The sequence below is a fragment of the Leptonychotes weddellii genome, chromosome 7, assembly GCF_054177405.1.
Source record: "Leptonychotes weddellii isolate Sample4059 chromosome 7, ASM5417740v2, whole genome shotgun sequence".
Classification (NCBI taxonomy): Eukaryota; Metazoa; Chordata; class Mammalia; order Carnivora; family Phocidae; genus Leptonychotes; species Leptonychotes weddellii.
Window position 1 is genome coordinate 38,191,913 of NC_138375.1, and position 27,685 is coordinate 38,219,597.

Sequence of the window (27,685 nt, forward strand, 5' to 3'; positions counted from 1 at the left end):
GAGGCCGGGGGGCAGCGGTGGGCGCATTGGGGGGAACTGGGGTTCCCGGCTGCAGAGCCCCCCTTCCATGCGCCCTGCGATGCTCTCTGTTACGGAGGCAGGGAGCCAAAGGCTCCCCCCCGCGCAAGCCGGAGCGTGGGGGGCGCTACGGCCGCCGGGGAGGGTCTAGCCTCGGTCGCTTGGAGTCCGCTCCCCCCGCCGGCAGAGGTGGGGGGTACCGCGTTTCCTTGGGGAGGTGGAGCCGCGCCAAGGTGTGGGGGACGCTCAGGCTGGTCCTGGGTGCGGGAGGCGCGCCCTCAGACTCCCGGCACTTGCTGCCGTACTTTCACGTGGACTTGTGGCCCCGGCTCAGGCGCCTGCCCCCGTCCCCGGAGTGCCCTGGTCCTCCGGTCTCCCGTGCCCCGCGTGCTGCTGCTGGCCCCCCGCGGCTCCCCGTCTGCGCCCGCAGCGCGGAGTTTCCTGCCAGTTGCCGGCTAAGGGCTTAGGGGGCTGCGGGGCACGTGGACATGCCGGCGGAGATAGCACCTTCCTGGTTTCGCTACCGGCGGAGCCCCCCGGGAGAAAACCACGGCAGGATGGGGGTGGAAAGACTGTCTGGGGACGCCTGGGTCCCCCTGCAGCGCGCGGCCCCGGTGCGCGCTCGGCGATGCTGGGGGAAGGGAACGCGAGGCGGCGTCCCGGGCTCTGGCTGAGCCTGGGAGCCCCACCGGCGACACGCGCGTGACAGGAGAGGGTGCTCTGGTGTGCCGGGGCGGCGGGGGGTGGTGGTGCGAGGGAGCTGGTGACTTGGAGACGGGGTGGAGGGGGGTGCTGTTGGGACAAGCCGCCACCGAAAATGCCTGCACTAGGCGTGCGCGCCCCCCACCCCTTCCTTGGTTTTCCCCACCCGATGCCTGTTGCAAGCGTAAAGTTTGGCCCCATAGTTAGGCTTTTTCTCTGGGCGCCTGGCTGCGGGTAGCCGGGAGGCTGGGGATGCGGCGGAGGCGAGGAGACCCCGGATGCGGGCGCACTGCCGGGCGCGGAGAGGGGCCGCCGGGCGGAACCGGGCGCGGCTCGCGAGGGCTGGTTTGGTACCTGGAGTCCGAGCGCCGGTGCCGGCTCGTTTTGCATAACACTGGAAGGGAGGGGGAAGGCGGAGGGGGGCGGGCGGTGGGAGGAGAGAGAGGGAAACTTTGCTTCTTGTTATAATCTGCCTGTCTTTGGGCGGCAGCAGCTGTCATGGGACCGGGTGGGCGGGGAGAGGCTTGCAAGCCGACTCCTGGCCGTGAGACGCGACTTGGAGGGGACGCAGCAAGCCGAGACGTTCAGCTCCGGGCGGCGACTCCCGGCTGGCGGCTGGGACGGCGCGGCGTGGCGGGGTGTCGCGGAGAAGAAGCCCGCCACGCGCCGGAGAGGGCCGGCCCTCGCTCGCTGCAGACATCCATGCGTCAGGGAGCCGCGGGGCCTCGTGGTCGGTGGCGGGCGTGCTGGGGTGGTTTCGGGGCGGGGGCCGAAGGGGTGGTGGCGTGTGATCGCGCATTCTTCGGGCCGGGGTGGGGGGGTAGTGTGTGATGAGCGGTCTGCGCGCGCGGGTGTGTGTGTTTGTGTGCACACGCCGCGCGCGCCAGGCGCGTACCTTTACCTCTGACGAAACTGCAGTGGAGCTCCCGCGGCGGTCACCGGGCGTCGTCGTCGGCCCCGCGCCCACGTCTGCTCCGATGGCAGGTCCCAGCCCCAGCCCCAGCACCACCACCGCCCCGCTACCCCCTCCCCGCTCCGCCCCCCCTCCCCCCCGGCCCCGGCCGGCAGCCTGGGGCTAGAGGGACTGGGTGCCGGTTGGGACCGAGTTGCCCCTGGGAAAGTTCTGTCCTCAGCCCTCGCACTTGTCTGGGGGGTGCCTCCGAACCTCTCGACTGAGACTTGGGTGAAGGAGGCCTGAAACAGCCGGAGACTCGTTCGGGGACCCCTAGCAAGAACTGTCCGTTCTGGACCCTGGTTTTAACTCCATCTTTGGTGTTCTTTGGCTCACCAATAATTAATTGTCCTTTTAGCCGCCCAGCGGGCTTACCCTGCAGAGAGATTTCACCCAAGGAAACTAGAAACTTGGGTAATCAGGTGTCAGCAGAAGCAGTGCAGTGAAAGTTAATCTGGGACGTTTGCTTTTTTTATTTAACCACGTGACAGGCTGAGGCTCCTCTGGTGATCTTTGCCGGCCCAACTTGGGAAATGTAATTGATAGGGGAGCTTTGCAGCCACCCCTAGAAGGTTCATAGAGCCCAGCCGGAAGAGGACCTGGGCGGGCCATCGCGTTTCTCCTCATTTTACAGTTGGGGATAGAGGCTGCGAGGGGTGAGCGGCTTGTACAGGACCACGCAGCCAGCGGGTGACAGAGCCACCCAGGGCTCCTGACTCCAGGTCCTGTGTGTTACCTCGAAATAGCACTGGACTTGGAGTCAGAAGGCCTGAGTGGAGTCGCCTTCCCCACTCTCTGGCTGGGTGACCCCAGAGCAAGCCATTTTAACTCTCCGAGCCTCCTTTCCTCCATCTGTCAAATGGGGCTGGTGTTGCCGGCAAGAGAAGAGGAGGTCGAGGTGGTGGGGGTGAGCACTGCTTGCATGTGAGATGTCTGGTTGTTCCTGTGATTCCCTCTCCTCCTCCAGCCCCTCCCTGACCCTCCCCTTCATCTCCCCCTAAGGAAGGGGTGGGGAAAGTGAATAAAAAGGTAATTTATTGTCTTTATCTGAAAGACTTGTCTTTGGTGGCTAATCCAGAGTCAGATAGAGGGAGGACTTCTGTTTAGGAGACTTAACTTTTACCCATTCAGGCCAAAGTTCAGAAATTCTGCGGACCAAGGATTGTGAAAGTTTCTTGGGCAGGTTTGGGGCATGTATCCCAGAGGACTTTGGGTTGGCTTCACCTTTGCCCAGCCTGTGCCCCTTGCCTCCACTGCCCTCACCCACCATTCCTGCATGGCCTTCTCCAGCAGGCCTTCCTTTCCCAGCTTGCCCTGCTTTCTGACTCTTCTGGTTTTCTTAGCCTGTGTTATACAATCAGGCACTTTTTGTGTGTGAGTCCTGTGGCCCAGTAGGATTCTGGAACTAGAGTTTTGTCTTTGATCTCTTTGTGTCCCCATGGCACCTGCCACCATGCGAGTTCCTTTGCTCAGTCCTTGGCATGTGAATTTCAGACAGGGGAAGCTCCCAGGCTGGCCCCTGAGACAGCTGGGCAGTGAGTATGGGTAGAGAGGAATGCAGAAAGCTACAGGTGTGGGGCCATGACTTTGGCTCCAAAGGCCACACAGTAAGCCCACACTAAATACGGGTTATCTGAAGTCACTTCGGACATCAATCATAGATGCCCCAAATGTCAGAGTTGGCAGCAACTTTATAAATCATGTGGTCCAATCTCTAATCATTGAAAAATATTTAATAGTAGAATTGTTAGAAAATACTGGCAAGCTTAAAGAAAAATTGAAAATATGTAATCTTACCCAAAGGTAACCACTATTCATTTTTATATATATTTCCAGACTTTTTTTTAATATCGGTTGCACAAAAATGGAGTCTTCATCATATATTCATTGTAACTTGGAATCATATTGTTGTAATTTGCTTTTTTTCTCCTCCAAATATGCTGTGATTGTCTTTCCACATCAATAAATATTCTACTTCATGTCTTAATATCTGAATGGTTATATAGTGTTTTATTGAGGGTTTGAACCACAATGTATTTGATCAGCCCTTTGTTGTTAGTCATTTAATTTGTTTATAATTTTTGTTGTTGTTCTTGTAAGCCACGCTGAAATGAATGTCTCTGCATGTCTTCTTTCCTTCATTTAAATTCCTAGAAGTGAAATTACTCTGTCAAAGGAAATATGCAGGCGTTTGGTAAACACATTTCTGGATTGCCTTCTAGAAGGATTGTGCTAATTTACACACTTACCAGCATTGTGTGGGAATGCCTGGTTCCCCATAGCCAAATAACTCTTGGTATTTTAATTGTTTCTCATTTTTACCAGTTTGTTCATCAATAAATTCTTTTACCCTTTTGTTTTAATGTGCATTTCTTTGACCACTTGTGATGCCTCCCCCCCACCCCTGCCCCATAATTATGGGCCATTTTTGGTTCTGTTCTGTGAAGTGTCGTGTTTGTGAATTTGGCCCATTTCTCAATTGGTGTCCTGTCCCCCCATTTTTCTAAAACTGGATCTGAGTACTCAGAAGGGGCCCCATCACCCAGAGAATGGGGCACTTGGCTTGAACATCTAGTGTTCAGTTCCTGGGTCTGCAGTACGGCTGCTCCCCCAGCCCCTGAAGCCAGGACTCACTTCTTTTCCAAGCCAAAGTGACAGGCCTCTAGAGGGGCGGGTTGAAGTGCAGCCTTGGCTGGGTGCCTTTGCCCACCCTTCACTTGTGTGAGAACAGGGGGAGTAACTTCTTCACCTGAGCCCAGAAGGGGACAGGTTTGCTGGCTTCGTTCACCACAGGCGGGAGCTCTGCTTTCACTGGGGCTCCCTGGCTGGTACGAATGATCAGGATGCTTATGGAACTGGGAGAAGCAATGGCCCGGCAATGGGGCCCTAGGGGCTCATATTTCCCCTTCACCTTGGGGCTCTCCTCTCCCCAGCTGGTGCAGGCCAGCCAGAAGCTCCACCATTGCCAGGGGATGAGTCACCCTTTTCCCTCTCTCTCTGGAATAATAGAAGGAATACTGGTTTGAGTCAGAAGCAGCCTTGCAAATGGGGGCTTGGGCTTAGAAGTGAGGTCATAACATGAGCATTGCAGTGTTAACAGCTAGCTCCTCCTGCATCGTCCACGACATTTATTAGAGCATCCTTTTGATGCTGTGCACACTGCCAAGGCTTCTTTTTGCATTGTTGCATTTTATCTTTGTAAAGATTCTACAAAGTGTAGGTGTCAGTGTTATTACCATTTTACAGAGGAGGGTTTTACAGTTTCAGAGAACTCACTGGCTTGCTGCAGATAATCCACCTACTACACTGCCTTGGAGTGAGTAGAAGAACCAGGGTCAGACGCAAGGTTCTCAGACCACAGGACTCCAAGCTCATAAGGCAGGGACTACGCTCTATTTCTGTTCGTCGAATTTCTAGCACCTTGAGCAAATTAAGGCACATTGCATAGAGAGAAGACAACTCATAAGGCCCTCTGCTTCTCTTTGCCTCAGTTTCTCAGTCTCTGAAATGGGGATCATAGGCCTTAACTCTCAGGGTTGAGACTTAAGTAACGTACTTAAAATGAGTAGCAGCCTGCTGCTGAGGAAACTTGAAATTCTCTTTGAAAGCACTTTAGAAGGGCAGGATTAAGTAAAATGCAAACTCCCCTTCATGCAGTCTTTTTTTATGCAAAAAAGGGAAGCATAATTCCAGGCTATCTTTTTTATGTAAAAACGGGAAGCATAATTCTTATTATGTGAAGGTGAAGGAAACCCAGATAAAGTAATTTGGAAGAGAATGAGCTGGGCCATTTCCTATTTCTCTTCCAAGGTACTCAAGTGACACTCATTGATGCACAATCAATTGGATTGGATTGCCCTTTCAGTTCCTCTCCCCCTCTTCTGGTCTAGGTCTTTGTCCTTTCACGACTGTGGGGAATCCTGCAGTTACTAGAGTGTGTGTCTGGTGTCACTCCCTTGCTCACACATTACCCATGGCTCCCCAGTACTTTTACATTAGAGCCTAAAGTTTAACCCTGATGTTCAAGGGCCTTCAGGTCCTTGAAGTCGGGAGAGTCAGGCCCTTGACTTTATCCTGATTTGTCTGCTTTCCCTTTGGGATGTGTCCACCCCAGGGATGTCATGAATATTCTTCCTGAAAGTGTGGGCTCCTCCTGCTGTTACCTGTCTCTATAACTGTTCCTCCCGTTTCCATCACTCATCTTTCCAGACCCAGCTGCCATGCCACTGTGTGGTGCCGCCTTCTCCCTGCCCTCCAGGCACGGCTGCTCTGTTCCCTGGCAGGTCCGCTGCACTCACTTTGAAGGCAGCCTATCTGGGTTTGCCGTTTGCTGGCTGTGAGACCTTTGGTGGGTCACATAACCTCTCTGCCCTTCCATTATTTAAAGCTTGTGAGAAGTCAACAAAAACCAAATGGCAAGTGGATTTAAAGTGCCTAACACAGTGCGTGCCATGGAATCACCAAATAATAGATATTTTTCCTAATAGAGGGCTTAATCATTTAGGAAATCACTCCAGATTGTCCGCTTCCACGGGGGCGAGGATTTTTGTCTGTTTTCGTCCTCCATTTTCCCCCACAGTGACTGGACAAGTGCCTGGGACTCAGCCATTCTAAATCCGCACGGAGTGAATGAGTATGCTCCACCCTGAGCCTCTTCAGGGCCGACACTGCTCCTCTTGTTACCTGTAGCATCTGTGTTCCTGAGAAGGGACAGACTGATAAATGCTTGCGGAATGTGCCCCCCCCAACTCCACCCCCACCATTTAAAGGCAGTCATAGCCCACCTGCGCTTCAAGCTCAGCCCCCATCCCCATCCCCACACCTGTCCTCTAGGGAGAGCCTTTTACACCAAGTGTTCTGCCTCTGCCCCTCACGTGGACGGTGCTGCTTATTGTCCCCCTGGGGTCCGTGTGCTTTCCCCCCACCGCCAGGTTGACAGCTCTGGGAGGGCAAGAAATAGAATTTTTATCCTGAGCTAGCTTTGTGGTTACTCATTAAGTAGATGATTTTTTGAGCAGAAGAATGTTTTATGTGATTAAGTGTCAGGTTCACTGAAGAAGAGTTTGTATTTTAAACATTTTACATGGCAGATGCCCAACACCTAGAGAAGCAGCCGGTCGATGGCGGAATGGTAGCGAACCCCCATGCTCCCATGGCTTCAGCCATTTTGGATGCGTGGCCACTCTTGTTCATCCACCCACACACCACATCATGTCATCCGTGACTATTTCAGTGTGTATTTGTGAAGAGACTTTTTAGTACCAGCACATGGTTTCTCCCGATAACTGGGAGGTTGGTTCTATTGTCCCCATTTTGTAAGTGCACAGGGATTAGGTTCGTCACGTAGGGTCTAACCTGGGACGTTGGCCCCTGAGCTGCTCCCTCTCCTGCCATGCTTGGGAGGCTGGTTGGGGAGGATCCACTCTCGCCCTGCCTCTTCCGGAAGAGGGTCACTGAGGCCCAGACGGAGAAGCCACCAAGCTGGAGGCGGCTCAGGTGCCTGACTCTCAGACCCTTTCTTTCTGAGAGTCTTTCTGGTGTGTGGGGAGGTAAATCTCTGCTTTGGGGGACAGACAGGTGGATAGTCCTCAGACGCTGTTGCCCAGGTGGCTGGGCTCTGTGGTGGCCATGGCGCCCTGGGGTGTATTCCACCCCCACCACCACTGGGCAGGCCGCATTTGCTTCCTGCTCGCACATCTTCTGAACCCCAAAGGCCCCCCACTCCCCTTGAAGCTAACGGTGGGTTTCTTCCTTAGTTGCTTTCATTGGGATTACCCCTTGAGTGAGTCGGGGGGCCGTGGGGTCAGAAGCCTGGGTTCACAGGGCCTAGAGGAGGCATCTGAGCTGAAGCACACAGCTGGGCTGGGCACAGGGTCTGTAGGCCCGTGATGGCAGCTAGACTCCTGGGCTCCCTGTCCTGCCCTTTCTTTTTAAAAATTTTCCCCACCCTGCCTGTTCTTCAGGGCAGAGACTGATTTGCTGCCCAGGGGTAGGGTAGGAGACCAGAGAGACTTTTATAAATGGGAGGGTAAAGTCATTGATGAATTATCCCCAAAGGCCTGTAATTACTGCTCGGTCTTTTAGGTAAGAAAACAAACATTTGCTCTCATTATTTGTTTAGGTGGCTGAGAGGGCTTGGAGCCCTGGGGTTGGGCGCTGCTTGAGTGAGGCAGCCCTGTGGCCTTGGCACAAGGCTTCTTTGTGTTTGAGTTGTCTCTCCTGGGAAATAGGACTCATAGTAGCACAGAGTTTAGAGGGTTTTAGGGCTTGTTGAGATGATGCCTGTAAAGTGCTTAGGAATGTTCAGTCAGTAGGGGCCATTGTTAGTAAGAAAACAGACAAATACCTTGTAGAGCCTGCCATTTATCTTCCCACTCAGCTCTAGGTCCTTGATCCTGTTGAGGCCCTGAGGTTTCTCTTTCAGAGTATTATGTTTTTTCTTCCCCGGTACTTCTGGGGGAGGTGAAGAGGAATCCCATCCAGCCTTAACAAGGACTGCAATATTGACTTTCAGAAAACCAAATCCAGTTAGATGCTACTTGAAGAGAGAAGAAATAACAGATAGTGATTAAGAGCTCTCGCCTTCAGAGTTTAACTGCCAAGGGTTTAAATCCAGGGACCTACCACTTACTAGCTGTGTGACCTTGAACAAGTGTCTTAACCTCTCTGACCCCAGTTGGAGAAGCAAGCTCCTGGGCATGGCATTCAAGGCCTTACATATAATATCGGGGATAAGAATGGTGTGCTCTTCGGACAGCTAGAACAGAGGATAGATGGTGCTTGGAGCATTGCCTGACCTAGAGTGAGCACTCAGTAAATAGTAGCTGTTAGGATGATGACAATGACGAGGATGTAAACTCTAATGTAAGACTGAGCTTTCAGGGAGCTGGGCATGCCTTACAGACCATCTGACTCAATGCCCTTACCTTGAAGTGAGGAAACAGGCTGGGAGCAGACCAGGATTAGCTTCAGATCACCTAGCAGAGGCAGGACAGGACTCCTAGCCCCTGTCTGCAAGGGCAGGGCTGGCTCCGGATGACAGACACTCGGCTGTCTGGGACCCACTGTCTGGGCGCTCAGCCGGGCGAGCCCTGCTCATCTGAGATTGATGCTCCCCAGCAGCTCTGCAGCCGTGTTTTCCCTGTGCTTGCCTGGCAGAACACAGCCATTTAGCAGAGGGAGAGCGAGGAAACGTTAGAAACCAGGCCCTGAGCAGTTGCGGCAGCCGGCCCACGAGTGGCTCCCTGAGGTTGCCATGGCAAACAGCCTTGGCAACGTGGCTGCTGGAGCCTTTATTTCTGGTCCCAACCTCCTCGCGGGAAGTGTGGTGTGGTACCCAGGACACCGGGGAGGGCCCTGTCTTGGCTCCTCGACACCGAGGATGACCGGGTCTCTGTGCTGCTAACGATCCCGGACCGCCGCAGCTGCCGCTGAAAACATTTGCAGGCCCACCCTGCACAATCCTGCTGAGGTGAGCTCCTGGGGATGGCATTCGAAGCCTCAAATGCCTGTCCGTCCATCTGTCAGTCTATTCCTCAACTAGTGGGAGACCACGCAACACTGTAACTTCTGCTGCACGGACAGACCAGTATCATAATCTTTTTTTTTTTAAGATTTTATTTATTTTTGACAGAGAGAGAGAGCACAAGCAGGGGGAACAGCAGAGAAAGAGGGAGAAGCAGACTCCCTGCTGAGCAGGGAGCCCGATGCGGGGCTCGATCCCAGGACCATGAGATCATGACCTGAGCCGAAGGCAGACGCTTAACCGTCTGAGCCACCCAGGCGCCCCCCAGTATCATAATCTTAACACGGGCCTGGGACTAGGGGTTCCCAGTCTGGCCTCAAGTGACTCGGTCAGGCCCCGTGCTAAGTTATTCACATAAATTAATCGCAGTCACATGTAATCTCCGAGGAACCCCATGAGGTAGTCCCCACTCTTCTCTCCATTTTGCAGTTGGTAGGTTGAGGTTGGCTCCGAAGTTCGTGGTGCTGCTGCCGTTCTGCAGTTCCTTCCCTGTAGCAGGCGGCTACTAGGACTCCTACCATGAGGTATCTGTCCCCTCTCCCCAGCCCCGGCTGCATCCATCCGGACCCAGCACGAGCGCCGCCTCTTCTCGTTCCCCCCTCTCTTGCAAGTGGGCCCTTTTCTGCTCTGTGACCCCGCAGTCTGTTAGAGACCTCTTGTGTGCCCTCCCTCTCTGTGTACTCTGTCCGCCTGCTGAGCTTATACCCACCCTCCAACCACCCCAAACAAAACAGACAGGGAAGCTGGCCGAAGGGGAGAGCTTTGACCATCCTGGTTAGGATTTGGCACTTGGCAGGCAGTGAGGCGTCCCCGAAGGTTTTCGTTAATATTGTTACTAATTATAGTAATCGTAGAAAACAGCTCACATTTGATGACCACTTGGTACATGCCAGGTACTAGGCTGCGCCCTTCAGGTGCATTATCTTACTGAATCCTCAGGTTGAATCTAGCCGGTGAGGTTGGAACTACGACAAACCAAAAATCAGTGACTTGCTCCACATCCCTCAGGCAGATAGTGGTGAGGCTGGAACTTGAACTTAGGTCTGCCTGGCTTCAGAGCACTCGGTCTTAACAACTGCAGTGTGGCCAGTCTGGCTGCACACAGAGAAGGGACTGGGATGGGGGGGGATGGGTGACGTCTGCACTTGGCCTCAGCTGGGGAGCTGGGTGGTAGCGAGTGGGAAGTGGGAGAGAAGGCACAGACTGCAGGGGGCTCTGCGGCATCCCTACAGTTGAGGTAGGGGTGTGGAAGAGGAGTTGGGGGAGGATTTGTGGGAGGCGTGGATCTCACTCATTCAGGGCCCACTGTGTGCCAGGTTTGTCCCCACCCCTGGCCTTCCCCAGAGCCTTATTCAATGCAGAACTCTGGTCCCAGCTTGTGATAACCTTTGTGTATGGGTTTATTCTTTACTGTTCTGTCTTCTACCCACTCAGGACCAGAGATGCCTAAGGAAAGGGACCTCATCCAGCTGGTTCACCCATCAGATCCCCCAGTGTCTTAACGGTTGCAGGTACACTGTAGGTCCCCAGGAAATACTTGTCGATTGACTGAATGAATGAACAAATGCTGTTTGATCTTTCAGGAAGTTCACCAACCGTTGGCTTGGCCCCAGAGGCCTTTTCTCTGCTTAGAACTGTGCGAGGACATGTGGCTGAGGGGAGTTGGGGGGAGGGTTGTATCAGTCCCCACAAGGGGCCTACTGCCCTTGTCTCCAAGATAAGCCTTGCACACAAGGAAATCAAAGACAAACATTTTTTGGAGCCTCCAGAACCCCCTATCAGAACACGCCTCCCGTGGACAGGTCTTTGTAGAATGTAACCACTGTTAGGGATCCATTCTGTTACAGGGCATGGCTCTCACCCAACTGGGGAGGGGCTCAGAGCTTTAGGAGTCTCAGTATCTGCAGGGAGGTTTCTGGTCAAGTATTTCCACACCTTCCAAGGAGATTGAAACCAGCACCTTACCCTGGGCCTGATGTCCATTGCCCGTCTGCTTATTCCATAGGGACTGGGATGGCTGGCCTCCACACTGGAAATGCAGGGAGGTAAAGGATGGAGGGAGCACTCGGGGACCAGTGACCATGCTCTGTGCCCAAGAGCGTTAACTTGATGTCATATCAATCTCGCCTTGCTCAAAAACCACTCAAGACCCTGTTCCACATAATATCACCCCTCACCCTTCCTACTTAGGGCCAACTCACTCTTCGTTTACACACAATTCTTACAGGTTTGGCGGTCCTGTCCACACCTCATGACTTGCGTAGCAGTAAGCCAGTTTTGTTCGTGTGTGTTCGGGCAGGCATGGGACGAGCGGGGATGGGGGTTGCGGTTCTACCAGAGGCAGAAGCACATGGACTGCAGCACGGCGGGGGGCACGGAGGCCCCTTGTTGCTGAATATACCATATGAAGTTACAAAGCCCATGGGTCATAGAGACAGTGTTATCCCCAAGGAAAGGTACATTCTGTTCAGTGTTCTCTGTTGGAGGAAGCAAGGAAGAGTGAAACAGATTTTGGTGTTACCGTCTAAAACAGGAAGTCAATGAAAAACAGGAAAAGTTCCAGAGTTACCCATAAGCTTCGCTTACCGTGAGCATACGTTACTCCCCGGTAACGCCAGGTGAATAAGGAGTTGGTCTAGCCATAAAAGCTTCTTTGAAAGGTAATGCCGTCTCTTAATGGGAGATGTTGTTTTTGTATTTCCAGGGCTGCACGGGGTGGTAGAGGTAATGTAAGACTGGCCTCAAGAAATTGTGTAGCCTCGGGGCACCTGGCTGGCTCACTCAGTGGAATGTGCAACTCTTGATCTTGGGGTTGTTAGTTGGAGCCCCATATTGGGTGTAGAGATTACTTAAAAATAACATCTTAAAAAAAAAAGATTGTGTAGCCTGTGATTAATGAGAGCAAACTGTCTGGTTCAAATCTTTGCTGTGTGATCCAGGAGTTAGACGGCCTCTCTGTGCTCTAGTTAGTCAGCTCCCAGATGGGAATACTAATATGTCCTGCCTTCCAGGGTTGGTAGGACTACTCAGTGGTTCTCAACCATGAGTGCGTATCAGAATCAACTGTGTAATTAAAAAAAAATAATAATTATACGTCTGGGGCTGTCCCAGACTTAGTGAATGAGAATCTTTGAGAGCAGGCCCTTAAGCCTCTATGTTTTTAGAAGGCTCCCTCTCATGACACCTCTGCTTTGGTCCTAAGCAATCAGATACTGTTTGTAGAGTGTCTGGCATTCACTCTCTCATTCCCTCCCCTCTCTGTCCTTTCTGCCTTAGGCCTAGGCCACAGGGTAGCATTTAGGATACAAATGACCCAGAAGCAGATAGAAGCCCCTTTCTAATGCGTGTATAAAGCAGGGTGGCTTCCTTATCTGGCATTTCCATTTATCTTCACATCAAATTCTGTGTTGTAGGCAAGAGGAGGGGAGTATTCCCATTTTACAGGTGGGGAAATGGAGCCTCAGAGTGATTTGATAGGATCCTGCAGCAAATCGGCTTTCAGATGTTGCCTTCATCCCTGTATCTGTTTTCCTTGATCCCCAGCCACCTACTGACTTATGGGGCCACTTAGGGGGTGGGGAGTTGGGGAGCTGGAGGAAATCATGATTACTTCTACAGGTGGGTGGGTTGGAAGAAGGGGAAAGAAAGGAGCTTGAGGGAATGTAAGCCATCTACAGACCCTTAGATCAGGGATCATTTGATTTATCAGGATGCTTAAAGATCAGAGAGTGTTGGTCATGGTCCCAGGCAGTCCATATGATGGTTTAGGAGAAGCAGTGGGATTTGAACCCACTTCTGCTGCCCAGCTCACTGTCCTCCCAGCTATATGTGCTGCTTCTATGGAGTGGACAGGGTGTGGCTCGAGTGATAATAAAAGTGGTCTTTGAGTTAGTGTAGTGAGGCCTTTGCACATGCCGTTCCCTCTGGCAGAAATGCTCTTCCCAGGCATCATGGCTTGCTGCTCCCTCTCCTCTTCCAGATCTGCTGAGACACCATGTACTCAGAAAGGCCTCCCCTGACCCTCCAGTCCTGTCTGCTTTCTATCCCAGCGCCGTGTTCTCTTTTCTTTAAGGCATGCACCGCTCTCAGATACTTTCGTGTTTATAAATTTGTACTCATTGGTGGCCTGTTGCCTCTGTGGGAATGGAAGGCTCCACAAGGCCTGGACATCGCCTGTCTGCTTCCCACTGTATCCCCAGCACCAGGGCCCAGCACATGATTGGCACTCACTGAGTATTTCTTGAGTGAATGAATGAATGAATTTGTACTGGCCACCATGGTAAGCTCGCTTAAGTCTCCCACCAACCCCTGGAGGTGAAGCCGCATTCTTCAGGTGAGGGACCTGAGGCTCAGAGGGTGAGTGGTGGGGCTGGGGGATATAGCTCCTTTACTGATCAGGCCCCCCATCCGGGGCCCAGCAGATGGGTGTGACCAGGGCCCCGTCCCCTAGGAGTCATGCCCCAGCGTCCCAGTGACCTCACACCACTTTCTCCCTAGGGTTGGGCAACAGCCCTTCTTTGTCCCGTGGGCACAGCCACGTGTACCTGCTTCCGCAGCGCCCTGGGACCCAGCCTTTGCTAGCACTTGCTTTTTGTCCTAGTGGCCGAGGGACTGGCTGCCTGGCTTATACTTCATGGACCAGCCACCAGCAGGAATGTGGCGGTCTCCCACCTCTGGGGGTGGGGCTGGGGTCTGCAGCCTGGGCAGTGTAGCAGGTGGGCCTAGACGACAATGGTGGTCTCTTGCCAGAAGCTCTTCTCCGTAGAGCCACAGTTGGCCTAGATTAGTGGATCAAGTCAAGGGGAGAGCAGAGTGGGCTGAAGGATGAAATGAAAAGCATGAGAGGGAGGAGGGAGTCTTAGAATCCACCCCAGAACGAGGAGAAAGGCCTCCTTTGCTCAGATGACCTCACAGTAAATTTTCAGTGATCCAGTTGCAGGACAATGAGAGAAAGAGTGGTATCAGCAGGTTCCAGGTACTTAGGCTCAGCCTGGGGTTTGGATTTTGAGGGTCAGCAGAAGGCAGACTTGAACAGAGGTTAGTTAAGACTACAACTTGGACTCAGAGTCTGAGTCCAGGATCTTTAGCAGCTGAGCGACTTAGAGCATATTACTTAATCTGCCTGGGCCTCAGCTTCCTTACATGCAAAATGGGATAAAACTAAGTATCTCAGTGGGTGGTTGGAATGAGAAGGTGGTTGGAATGTTTGAAGAGAGGGCTGTGCCTCCGTGGTGATGTTATCAGTAGTAATGACGATCAGTGACTGCTTGGTTTGGTGACAGATTGGTAGAGGAAACTGGAAGACCCCATGAATTACAGACTGTAGGTTATCATTTGATGCCTCTTCCTTTTTCTATCTGTGCAGCAATCACTCCCTCTGTGTGGGAAGCTAGGATCACGGATTTGCATGAGCCCTGCTCCTTGGCCTGGGAAGCACCGATCTGCAGATGGCCGTGGAGGGTGCGGTGGGAGTGTCCAAACAGCCTGTGTAGCAGACAGAGTGTGGAGGGGTGAGCTGGAGCTGGCCGACACGGTGGGGAAGGGCATCCCAGGGAGAGACCAGCCTGTCATAAGGCCCAGCACGTCCTGTGGCTGGTGAATGATCAGCGAGTGACTCGGGGGAGACAGGAGCTCCCTATGCACGAGTGGAGGATTTGAGCTGGCCAGAGGAGTCCTGTGAGGATGAGGAACATAAGGGATGGTCCAGGAGTCTGGAACAGGTACAAGTAGGAGCACTGAGACTTCCAGCCTGGGAAGCTAGCTGGAGGCTGCTCAGGGGCGTGGGGTGGGTGTGGGGAGGGTGTGGGGAGGGCGACTAGGGCCTCATAGGCAGGAGGGATGAGTGGGATCACCCTGTGGGCTGTGCAGGTGTGCAGGCCCGAGGCATGGAGCGGAGACACTAGGCTGGGGCACAGCTTCTCACCTGCAGTCCTGACCAGAGGCCTTTGCCCAATAAAGCAGCCGTCCCCGTCGTGGTGGGGCCAGGCCCCACACACCCACCAGGTACTTGCTGGACAGGGAGAAGGTTGGTAACTTTACAGAGTAAACCTTAAATAGATTTAATGATGATAGTGATAGGTATTGCCATAGTAATAATTATTGTTACTCCTCTTACCACTACTGTTAACCCTTTTAGCATATTACTGTGAAATTCTCAGTGCATTTCACATCCGTAACCCATGTTCCCTCAGGAGGATTTTCATTTCCATTTTACAGATTAAGAACCCGAGGCCAGGGATGTTGAAATGTCTTGCCCAATAAGGTCACCATTGCAGGAACTTGGCATGAAGGGGACTTCCCAAGGGGACTTCCTTGGGAAGGGGACCTCTGAGGGAAGTGGACTCTGGGGACCAAAAGACCCACCTGGTCTGGATGGGATGGTTTTGGAAAGGGCCTCTCAGCGCTTCCTGTCTGTGCCTTGTCTTAGACTGAGTTCCCAGGATTATTTTGAATTCTCCTTGGAGCAGTGATTCCCCAGTCTTCTTGGAGTTGCAACATCCTTCCGTGGTAAGATTTTGCAATAGTTGCAACTCCCCCAGAAAAGTGTAATTTCCATTCCTCTAAGTTAGAGTTAGGGAAGAGAGTTGTTTGGAGAGGTTTGTACAGGCACCTGGGTGGCTCAGTCGATTGAGGGTCTGACTCCTGATCTTAGCTCAGGTTTTGATCTCTGGGTTGTGAGTTCAAGTCCCACATCGGGCTCCCTGCTCGGCGGGAAGCCTGCTTTTCCCTCTCCCACTCTCCCTGCTTGTGTTCCTGCTCTCACTCTCTGTCTCTGTCAAATAAATAAATGAAAATCTTTAAAAAAAAAATCATATATATATATTTTAAAATTTTTTAAAAATTAAAAGAAATTTACATATATATACATATATACACATATATATATAAATATACATATATACACATATATATATAAATATATAGAGCAGCGGGGAGAAGTTTGTAGCTGTCCTGGAGCTCAAGGGCCCTGGTGACAGCATTGTACTTGGAAGAAGGTCTTGGGTTCCATCCCTGCCTGCCGCTCTTTGCTATGTGACTTGGGCAAGTTTGGCCCTCTCCGGGCTGTGAGTTTCCCCATCTCTCCCATCTCTGCCATGCTGTGACTCATTATTTTTCTACTGTGGGGGCTGTCTTACCAATTCTGCTTGGGGTGGAACTGCCAGGTACTGGAGAGAGAGGGAGAAGGTTCGTTCCTGGATACAGATGGAGCTAGGCAACTGTCACAGCTCAGGTGGGCAACATGATTCCCTACATCCAGTGAGCAGAGCCTGTTGCAGGTTCTTAACTTCCTGGCTTGTGTCCCCTTTCCTGGTGACAGGTGCTGACTTCTCTTTGAACTGCAAGTTGGAAGAAATTTATCATGGGATCATGTGCCTTAAATGAGTGGGTTTGGAAGGAGAAGGCAGAGGAGGAGGAACTCTAGGCAAGAGAATCCCCGATTTCCAACCTCCCCGGTGAATCACGGAACATTGGGCTAAGTCACTCATGGGGGTGGAAAGATTGGGCGAAAAATTAAGGAACTTAGGGCCAGGTTTTTTTTTTAAAGGAGCAAATTATTCAAAATCCTTTACCCGATAGATTATATCTAAAGCTGATTTCTTCCTTTTTTCCACAGTACTGTTTTATCCATCTTGAATGATTTTGTAATCTATAAACCTGTCTTTTAGCTCTCTTGGTTTCAGTTAAGAAATATTTTAGCAGGGGAGGGAAGATGCCGGTGAGTTCTGAGATACTGTGGGGGTCTGCAGACGTGGCCGGGGGTGCTCTTTGAGGCTCAGATGGCCATCCTTGGGCCCTGAGCCCTGGTGTCTCTTACCCAGAGCTCCTGCCGGCTCCATCATGAGGTCTGCAATTATTTAAGGAAAGCTCACATCAAGTGGAAAAAGAGCGACCACACTAACCGAATCATGTGGCCAATAGGCAATTCAACACCAGAGCCACCCAACCCCCTCAAGCCCTCACCAGCTGCTGGATTTTGCAGCCGCATGGATTAGGTGACCGCGGGCCTGACGGGCAGGGCCATGTGCACACGCTGGTTGCTTGCGCGGGCAGCTTGGCCGCTTCAGCCTGGGAGTCTGGATCTGCCTACATCCAGGGGCAGCTCTCTTCTGAGCCTCACAGAGCAAGTTAATTTAAAAGCCGTTTTTTTCGGGTCATAAAAGAAGCTAAAAATTATGAGATTGAAAATAACGATTTTATATTACTATAACTCAGACTCTTGTTTAATTGCTCCATAATTTGATGTTAACCCCAAAATGTTTTGAAGAGATAACTTCCTGCCTTAAATTCCTTTTTTTCATTTTACATTTTGGTTGTTGGGTCAACAGATGTTATACGTATATATATATTTTTAAATGAACATTAATATTTTTTTACTAAGAATTTTTTTTAAAGTAATATTTAAAAAATTTCCAATGTTTGGAAGTAACTCGTCAGAAGAAAATGAGGTCACCCTCATCCTGTAATCTCTTAAGAAACAACCAGTCTTAACGGTTTGGTGTATTCAGATGCCTTTCAACTGAATACGAGATTATCTATTTTATTTTCATATAAATTGTATTTTCTTAATAAGCAGCAGGTATTAATTTATTGAAACTTGAGAGAATACAAATAGGTAAAAGAAAAAAAAAGTAATCCCAGCACCCAGAAATAACCAGTCAAAAGCAGTGCCTTTTTTTTTTTTTTTCCTTCCTTTAAAGTAACATTGTAGGGTTTCACCTCCAGCCAAGCTGCCCTCCTTGGGCACACTTTCCCTGCCTTTCAGCTGGCTGTTTATGAGCTGATTTCTGCCTGTGACCTTGAGAGGGAGAGAACCTCAGCTCCAGGTCTGGTGTGACTGTCGCCCACCATGTGACCTCTTTCAGCCTTTCATAAATGGGAACAATCCTTGCATTGCTGTGAAAATGCACAGATCATGGATTTCAAAGCTAATTGCAAGTGGTAGAGTCATAAACAGTAGAAGGCCGCCACAGCGACTGCTATTGTTTTAACTCCAGACGGTATCAGGTTTGGACAATATCTGATCACCTCCAAGTATTTCACATGAGCAAGAGCTATTATATCCCAAGATCTGACCACTCCTGAAGTTTGGCTCTTGGTCCACACAATGTGTGCTGCATTGGTCTATACATACGTTTGTTAATATGAACTGAGCACGATTCACACCCTTGCTGGTAGGAAAGATACTCCAACCCAGCCTTCCTGATTTAGAATTTATTACTCAGCTGGGCTGTTTGAAGTGTTAACTGATCCCTCTTGTGATTCAGGCTGCAATTGGAGCCCACGCAAGGGGAAGAGATTGGGGTGGGGGGAGGTCACTCAGAGCAGGCCCCTGGAAGATCCAGCTACTTGACAAGTTCATTTTGTACTTGACAAGTTTCATTTTCATTTCAACATACAGCACTGTTCAGTGGGAAAGAGACAATAGACATGCTTTTGTATTTCTTTTGAAAAGGTAATACGCGAGCCTCCTTGAAGAAATTGTCAGAGTTACAAATGGAAGTCCTCTCTCCCATCTTTGTGTTCCTATCCCCCGAGGAACCCCACTACCAATTTCTACCATGTTCTTCCAGAGAGAAACCATGCCGACACCACCATATATAGGGTCTCCCTTCCTACCTTCATTTTTTGCACCCATGGTAGCAAGCTAAGAACATCGCAGTGCAGCTTGCTTTCTTCCATTTAATAATGGATCCTGACGATCATTTCATATTAGTGTATTAAAAAAGATCTACTTCCTTTTTTGGCTTGATTGTAGTTGGTTTAACCAGTTCTCTGTCGAGCATTTAAAGTATTTCTAATTTAGTGCTGTGCTAGTCTGCGGGGAGCATCTTTGTGCGAGCATCATTTTGCACGTGTGTGATGGATGTGTGGGAAAACTACCTCCCAAGGGCAGTCGCTTGGTTAAAGGGTGAGTGCATTTAAAATTTTGACGGCCATTGCCACATTCCCTTTCATGAAATTTTATCAGTTTTACATTCCCACAGAGATGAATAAGAAATGCTTGGTTCCTCACACCTTCACCAGCATGCATGGCCTTAAACTTTTTTGATCTTTGCTAATCTGGTGTTTCTTTGGAGTTTTAATTGCCGACTTTCTCTCCTGGTTAAGAGTCGCTTGTTTCCTCTCCAAAGAACTGCCTATTGTGTTGTTAATTCTTTTCTTCTTGATTTATGTGGGTGTGCTTGTTTTCCCTCACTTTGCCTCACAATACTCTGGGGTATTCTTGGGCTCCAACCTCCCTCCGACAGCCTGGTTGGAGGAGAAAGCCCACTGGAGTAGAGTTGGGATCCAGACCCTGGTCCGGCTACCTTCCCGCTGTGTGACCTTGACTGAGTCGCTTAAACTCTCTGAGTCACTGTTTCCTACTCTGTAAGGAAGGATGTTAGTTGTACAGCAGGGTTGTTGGATGGATGAGATAATCAATGTAAAAGTGTTTTATAAACCATGGAAAGCCATAAAAACACAATTCCTGCATTAATATTCACTTAGTTTCAAGTGAGTGATAAAAGAGTTTAGATTCCTAAAACTTTAGAGGCGAGTCGTCTGGTTAAACAGATGGGGAAGGGGAGGCCCGGGGAGAATGGACCGGCCAGAGTCAGAAGGCAAAGGTGGGCCTGACTGGGAGTGGGGTCCCAGGTTGTCTTGCTGTATGAGGAGCCACGGGCAATATGCGGTTTATATTTTTTTATATTCTGATTTTTATAATAAATTATCCTGACTTCCGTGGGAATGCAGTGTGGCTGAACCTTAAGAGGATGTACTTGAGAACTGAAAAATACCTAGATCGGACCCAGGTTCTGCCAGCTCTTCACTGCAGGCCCTACACCAGGTGACTTCACCTTTTTGGGGCCGCCGTTAACCTTCTCTGCGGAGGGATTACTGAGACCGGGGTGGTAGAGCCCTGCCCGTCTGGCACATGATGGTACTTGGTAAATGGTGTCATTATCGTTGTTTGGCTTTGCAGGAGGCGTGGCGGCCAGGGAATCAGGGCCAGGCTCTGACGCCGGACACCCGCGGTTCAAGGCCTTGCTCTGCCCTGCCTTGCTGGTGGGGCCTCTTACTTCACCTCTCTGAGGTAATCATTGGAGTCCTTTAGCTGCAAAGCTTTGATTTGAAGAATCTGTGGACTTTTGAATACAAAGTGCTTATCACGTAGGAGGCATTTATAAGTCAGTTACGAAAAAAGGACTTACTGAAGTGCCTGGATGTGGCGGGCACTGGCCCAGATGTTGGGGTCCGAGCAGGAAAGAAGCAGGGTCACTGGCCTTCGGGAGCTTGTGTCCCAGATTCTTGTTTATGCTGATTGTTGTTCCCCCGATTCTTGTTTATGCTGATTGTTGTTCTCGGTCGTAGTAACAACAGCACAGTCTGGTCAGTGTCCATAGACTCTGCCTGGCCTCTGTCTAGGAGTTCTAGGACACACGCTCTGAAAATCCGGGGATTTTCCCTGCTCCTGTAGACTCTGCAGATGACTTACTTCCTGTGACATGCTCTTTTTCCATAACTTTAGGAAACTTCACTCAACCTGCCACCCTCATCCCCTCACAAGGGCTGGGGGCTGAAGCCCTGTGGTCCAGTGGCTTGTTTGATGTCCCACCAACCCTGGCTTCCTGACCCATCAGCCTGGGTCTCTTTGCTTCATTCATTGTTGGGCCATGGGAATCTTCCCTCTCATCCAGCCCCTATTTAAGTCCATTTCCTGCGTGCCAGCCACTGGGCTTAGGTCTGGGGACACGGCAGCGAGCTCAGTCCTGCCCACCGGGAGCTGGCATAGGGTGGCAGGAAACAAACGAGGTGATTTCAGCTCGCTATGAGCCCCGAGAAGAGAAGCAGTAAGGCAAGGACGTCTAATGGGGGTGTGTGAGCTACGGTGGAAAGGGTGGTCTCGAAGCCCCTTTGCAGTGACATTCATGCTGAGGCTGAGAAATCAGAAAGAAAGCAGGTTTATGGGAAAAAAGATGTTCTAGGCAGTAGGGTCAGCAAGGGCACGTCACTTCCAGAATGCACCCACTGCCGGTGCAAACAGGATCCAAGGGGAGGTCGTATAAAGAGAACTGGCGTGTTTGAGCATCTTTTCAGAGCAGGCGGTGAGGGTGATTTATACCAGAGGGGATGGCCACGTCCGGCTGGGTGCAGTGAGTGAGCAAATGCATTTTTTTTTTAAAGGTTTTATTTATTTATTTGACAGAGAGATAGAGAGAGAGCACAAGTAGGCAGAGTGGCAGGCAGAGGGAGAGGGAGAAGCAGGCTCTCCGCTGAGCAGGGAGCCAGACGTGAGGCTTGATCCCAGGACCCCAGGATCATGACCTGAGCGGAAGGCAGCCGCTTAACCAGCTGAGCCACCCAGGCACCCCAAGCAAATGCATTTTAGACTGTGGCTGGAGCTTCAGGATTTGTTTGGAACCAGTAGAATCTGCAAGGCCTTTGGAAGTGGCAGAATCGAGGCAATCCTGGATTCAGAGCAGCCCTGGCAGGCCCTCCTAACAGACAAGGACTTCCTCGCTGGCTCCCCACCTAATGGTGTCAGTGCCCACAGCCACCGTCGGCAAAGTCATTTTCCACTCTTGGATCTGCGATTTAACGCCTGGCTGCGCAGAGAGCTGCAGAGAGCTGAGGTCGGGGAGCTAATTGGGTTGCTTCCTAAGAGGAAGGTTCTTAGAATTGGAATATCTGGGGCCGGGGTAGGGTCGCGATGCAGAGAAACCAGGAGGGCTAGACAGGGGGCTGGGCTGACCGGAGCCACTGGTAACAGAACCGAAGTGACAGGGAATACCATGGAGGCTCTGGACTCCCCAGGGACGCCACTGCTCTGGGAGGGCGTCCTGGTTCCTTGGGAGTTTATGTTCTAGACAAAGGCCAGGTGGGCAGCTTGGGTATTTTCTGTCCTGGATTAATCTCTCCAAGCAACAGCCTGGGTGGTGGGGACCTCTTTTCCGTCTCGCCCCCTTAGACCATGACCCTCATCCCCCATCCTATACGTGTACCCTCTATGGTCATCACCAGCTGCTGTTGGGGACAGAGCTGCTGCATAATGGCCATGTGAGGGTACAGCCCGTGGTAAGGCTGAAGGTCACTCAGCCGACTCCTGGCTATATGTCTGTGGGTGGACTCTGTCTGGCCAGGTAATCCTGCCCTTGTTCTAGGTCAGAATTCACTTACTCATCCATTCACTCATCCACCTAATCAGTCATGCATTTGTTCCTTTGTTTATTTATTCATTATGGAGCCATCGTCCACGTCAGGCTCTGCGTTGGGTGCTAGGGTGCTAGGGGCACAGTCTCAACAGGACAGACTCCCCACTGTCCTAGAGCTTAGAGTCCACGGGGATGAGAAGGAAGCCGACCTGTGCATTGCACACATCCTCATCATCATTATGATGACACTTGTCAGTGAAGCTGCATGTCAGTTACTGTTGTGAAATATACCTCCGAAGACAAGCAGTGGGACCTGGCCGGGGGATCTGAATCCATGTGGGATCTCCCTATGTTCCTACGCCCAGGGCAGCTGCTGCCTTCTGGGAGCTCATTGCCGTGAGGTTCCAAGATGACCGCAGGCCGGTTCTGCCCATGGAGTAGGGCCTTCCTTCCAGGTTCAACGGTGTCTTGTGTTTCTACTGTGAGTTTATATCCTGCTTTAAAAAAAATTCACCATCTATTTAAGAATTATACAGGGGCGCCTGGGTGGCTCAGTTGGTTGAGCGACTGCCTTCGGCTCAGGTCATGATCCTGGAGTCCCTGGATCGAGTCCCACATCGGGCTCCCTGCTCGGCAAGGAGCCTGCTTCTCCCTCTAACCCTCCCCCCTCTCATGTACTCTCTCTCTCTCTCATTCTCGCTCTCTCAAATAAATAAATAAATCTTTAAAAAAAAAAAAAGAATTATACATTTTTTTGCATTTGACTTCCAGTTTTTACTTTAAAGCAGATATAATTAATTTAAAGAATTGGCCATTAATTTTATACATTCACAGTTCCTTTGGGTCCACATAAGGGTAACTTTTCCTGCTTTGTTTTTAATTTTATTTATTTATTTTAAAAATATTTTGTTTGTTTATTTGTCAGAGGGAGTGAGAGACTCACACAAGCAGGGGGAACGGCAGACAGAGGGAGAAGCAGGCTCCCCGCTGAGCAAGGAGCCCCATACAGGACTCGATCCCAGGACCCTGGGATCATGTCCGAAGGCAGACGCTTAACCAACTGAGCCACCCAGGGGTCCCTCCTGCTTTGTTTTTTATTTTTTATTTATTTTTATTTTTTATTTATTTATTTTTTTTATTTGCGAGAGAGAGAATGAGAGACAGAGAGCATGAGAGGGAGGAGGGTCAGAGGGAGAAGCAGACTCCCTGCTGAGCAGGGAGCCTGATGTGGGACTCGATCCCGGGACTCCAGGATCATGACCTGAGCAGAAGGCAGTCGCTTAACCAACTAAGCCACCCAGGCGCCCCCTGCTTTGTTTTTTAAATATAAAATAAAAATTTATGTAAACATTTTTTATTACAAAAGAATAAAATCTTTATTGAAGAAAATTACAGAAATAGACACACCCTCCAAAAGGAAATAGAAACCCTGCCTAATTTCACTGTCTAGACCACCATGAACAGTTCTTTTTTCTTTCTTCCCCTATACATTTTTCCTTAAAAAAAAAAAAAAAATCAGGTCCTACTGTCTTTGTGACTTTTTCACTTAGCATTATATTAGATAATGTATTTTCATTAAGGTCTTATTAATCTTTTTTTTTTTTTTAAAGATTTTATTTATTTGACAGAGAGGCACAGCGAGAGGGAGGGAACACAAGCAGGGGGAGTGGGAGAGGGAGAAGCAGGCTTCCCGCCAAGCAGGGAGCCCGATGCGGGCTCGATCCCAGGACCCTGGGATCATGACCTGAGCCGAAGGCAGACGCTTAACGACTGAGCCACCCAGGCGCCCCAAGGTCTTATTAATCTTTATGAAGGTGTATAGAAGGTGTTTTCCATGGCCTTAAATTTTTTCACTCACCGTTTTGATGCCAGCAGGGCAACGTTCCTCATGGATGTAGCTCGAGATTCTGTTTTGTGGCTTGTCCTCTCTTAGAGAGCCAGTTAGGTTTTATTCACAACTCAGGCAAGTGATTGAGTTCTGTTTGCCTCTTTGTTTCTTTGTCAAAGGGAAAAACAGCTGCCTCTCCCCGTTGGTGGCCGTTTCCTGGTGCCCGGTGTATGCGGTGACCACAGCTGTTACGGGGAGCGGGCAAGGAGGGAGGAGGGCTTGGTGGCCAGGAGGAGGGCTTGGTGGCCAGGAGCTGGACACTGAGAGTGAAGTCACCTGCCCTGACGGCTGCTGAGCGGAGCTGAACTTGAGCAGCGTAGAAAGGGAAGTTCAGTGTAAGGATGGAGCTCCCGCTCCTCCCCTTGTCCTCACAAACCAGAGGAAGTGCATTTGGTTAAGAATAACCCACATCCGCCACCAGGCATGCTTCCAGCAGCAGTGTGGGGAGATGCTAGGCTGCTCCTTGGGAACTGGTGAAGGGCCTGGCCTTGCAGAGCCCCCCAAACCCGGGGCCACCCACACCTTCCCCGCATATTGAGGCTGAGAGAGACTGAGCTGTCCCAGTCAGGCAGTAGGTTAGTGGCAGAGCTGGGATTTGAACCCAGGAGTTTGCTACCACATCTTCCATTTTAGGCTCCTCCACCCGCTGGGACGGCACATCTATTACATGCAAGGAGCTGTGGGGGGACAAAGAACTGGCACACGTAGCATGCTAGAGATGCTGCCACGGTCAGGGACCCAGTAGGGGTGTCCACTGGTTCACTGCTTCAGCGTAAGCCGTGCCAGGCCCTGTGCTCAGCTCCCCGGACATAGCTGTGAGCAAGCGGATCGCATTGACTAGCAAGCTGCAGACTGTCGGCGGGTCGAGGCTGATGAGCCCAGTGAGGGAAAGAGCGCAGTGTAGATGGCAGAAGGCTCCGGGCTGCAGTCCCTGGGAAGAATTGCTGGAGGTGGAGCTTAGGCTTGGGGTACCCTAACAGCAGAGCCCCAGCAGCCGGGGGAGGGCCTTGGCATTGAATGCCAGCCAATGGTAACTGGGTCGGAAGATGCTGCCGATGGACATGCTGTGTGACCTTAGGCAAGTTGCTTGGCCTTACTGAGCCTCCTACCCTGGTTTCAAAAGGGTGCAAGAATGAAATGATAATAAATGGATCCAATGTATCTGCAGCAGCTGTGGTCATCTCCAGCTTCGTGGCCATTGTCTGTTGTGGCCGTGGCAAAAGGGGTTGCAGAATGGACCTGCCACACAAGTAAGAGAGGGACCGAGGCCTGCTCCGCCTGGTTGCCCCTTGCCATGAGGAGGAGTGGAGTCATTTTGGGAATTTGCCCTGAGGTACAAGAGGATTCCATTTGACCTGGTCCCACAGTGCACACTGAGCATTCCAGGAGAGCCTGAATGCCCATCCTTGAGGTAAAGGTGAAAGAAAAGGTTCATGCCCTGAACTGGAGGGCGGGTAGGGAGAAGCTTCTGGAGCCGGGCATTCTTCCCACTGCTCTGGTTATTAAAGCAGCTCGGGGCGTCTGGGTGGATTTGTTAGGGACTGATGTCGGTGGGGCGTCCAGCCCCCCACCTCATGCTCCACAGCACTGCTCTGGTCTATGGGCCTGGGAGGGACAGCTCGGGGTCCATTCCTGCTTCTGTGGCTCACGAACTCGACAGGCTATGGGTCCCCACTGTCCTCTCTGCTCACGTTATCCCGGGGACAGTGGTGGACACATGCCAGTGGTACCATCCTCGTCAGGGCACGGTGAAGCTCAGAGATAACATATGCTTAAAGAACAGAGCTCAGTGTCTGCCCCCATGAGCACTCGGGTTTGCTCACACAAGGAGGATTTCTGCCTCTACCCTGCTGCTCCCTCCCTAGCTCAGTCTGCCCCGCATCCTGACTCTGGCCAGATCTTTGTCCTCCCTGGGTTCCCATGAGGACTTCTGTCGGGGGGGACGGGCGCCAGGGTAAAAGGCAGGGGCAGTGACAACCCTGTGCGGTGGAGTGACTTATGCCTGGAGGCCCCTGTGGTGGCCCCCGCATGCATCCCTTTGGATCCTGGCTCAACTCACCAACAGAGGCGGCTTCCCTGCTTCCCCGGCCCCAGTCTTCGCTTTTGTCCTGAGGAAGAATCCAAGGCTCTCAGGAATGGAAGAGATTTGATTTGATTTGATTTGATTGATTGATTGATTTTAAAGACTTTTATTTGAGAGAGAGAGAAAACAAATGTATGAGCAGGGGAGGGTGGGGAGGAACAGGGAGAGGGAAAAGCAGACTCCCCGCTGAGCAGGGAGCCAGACATGGGGACATGGGGCTCTATCCCAGGACCCTGAGATGACCTGAGCCAAAGGCAGACGCTTAACCAGCTGAGCCACCCAGGCGCCCCAATGGGTGAGATTTTAGAGGGCATCTTACCCAACATCCTCCCAGGCAGGGCTTGGATCTTCTGCCTGCTGCTTGCACACGTGGAAGGACGGGTGCTCACTGTCTTTGGGGGCCCTTTTTTTGTTTGGGGGACAGTGTTGGTGGATGTGTGGGTGGGCACTGGAGCCGAATCTATTTCTTTTGTCCTCTGTCTCTCCCCGTGGACTCTCCCCCAAGCCCCTGGGGTTGCTCCTGAGAGGTGGACTGCCCTCTGGTCCTCCCTCTCTCTGGCCCTTGGCCCTCATCCTGCAGTTCCCGTTCTGGGTTCTTGGGGGGAGCCACAGTGGAGTTGAGAGCTCGCTGTGGCCCCAGGTCCTGGGGTGACTCTTGAGCTTTGACTTTTTTCTTCTGTTAAAGATAACTCGCTTTGGCTTTTACGTTGACTGGAAGGCCTCGATCACTTGGTCTGATTCTCTTTGCTTGTGGCAAGGGATGTTGGTCATGAAGGGTGGCGTTCAGGGAGAGGGGAGGGTGCTTTAAGTCTCTTCTCGAGGCCCATTGTGCTCTGGGTCCTGAGTGTGAGGATTCTGAGTGTGTGAGTGAGAACCAGAAGGCTTTCAGAGACTATCTACGCCTGGGGCTTTTTTGGCCAGAGCCCTCCTTCATCCTTTATATAAGAAAGTCAAAACACAGAAAGGTTGGCATGTGATTTTATGGGCCCTGAATGCCACATACAGGCCTGAACTAAGAGCTTCTGTTTGAGTCCTTCCACCTTCATTGTGCAGACAGGGAAACTGAAGTCCAGAGAAGCACCCCCACACTTCCACTTATTTGTTGGCTGGTAGAGGGGGCCAGGGTGGGAGGAAGCACTAGGGGCCAGGAGAGTGGGGATCGGGAGCAGAGTGGCAGTGGGGGGCTCAGCCAGACGCAGGGCCGGCGGGGTGTGCACACACAGGAGCAGGGTTCGTGGGGAGATGAGCGAGGAGGAGGACCCAGAGAGATGGAGGCCCTACAGAGGAGGCTGGGTCAAACATGGAAGCTGGAGAGGGGTGGTGGGAATGTGCTAGAGCTGTGGAACCTGTGAATTCGTGGTGGAATCAAAAGACAGGCTCC

At 51.4% G+C, this 27,685-nt stretch overlaps 1 protein-coding gene across 4 annotated transcripts in view; it reads left to right on the top strand.

Annotated features, from left to right (window-relative positions):
• PPARGC1B (PPARG coactivator 1 beta) overlaps positions 1-27,685 on the top strand; it is a 107,805-nt gene that overhangs the window by 282 nt on the left and 79,838 nt on the right. The gene's annotated exons all lie outside the window — the stretch shown is intronic.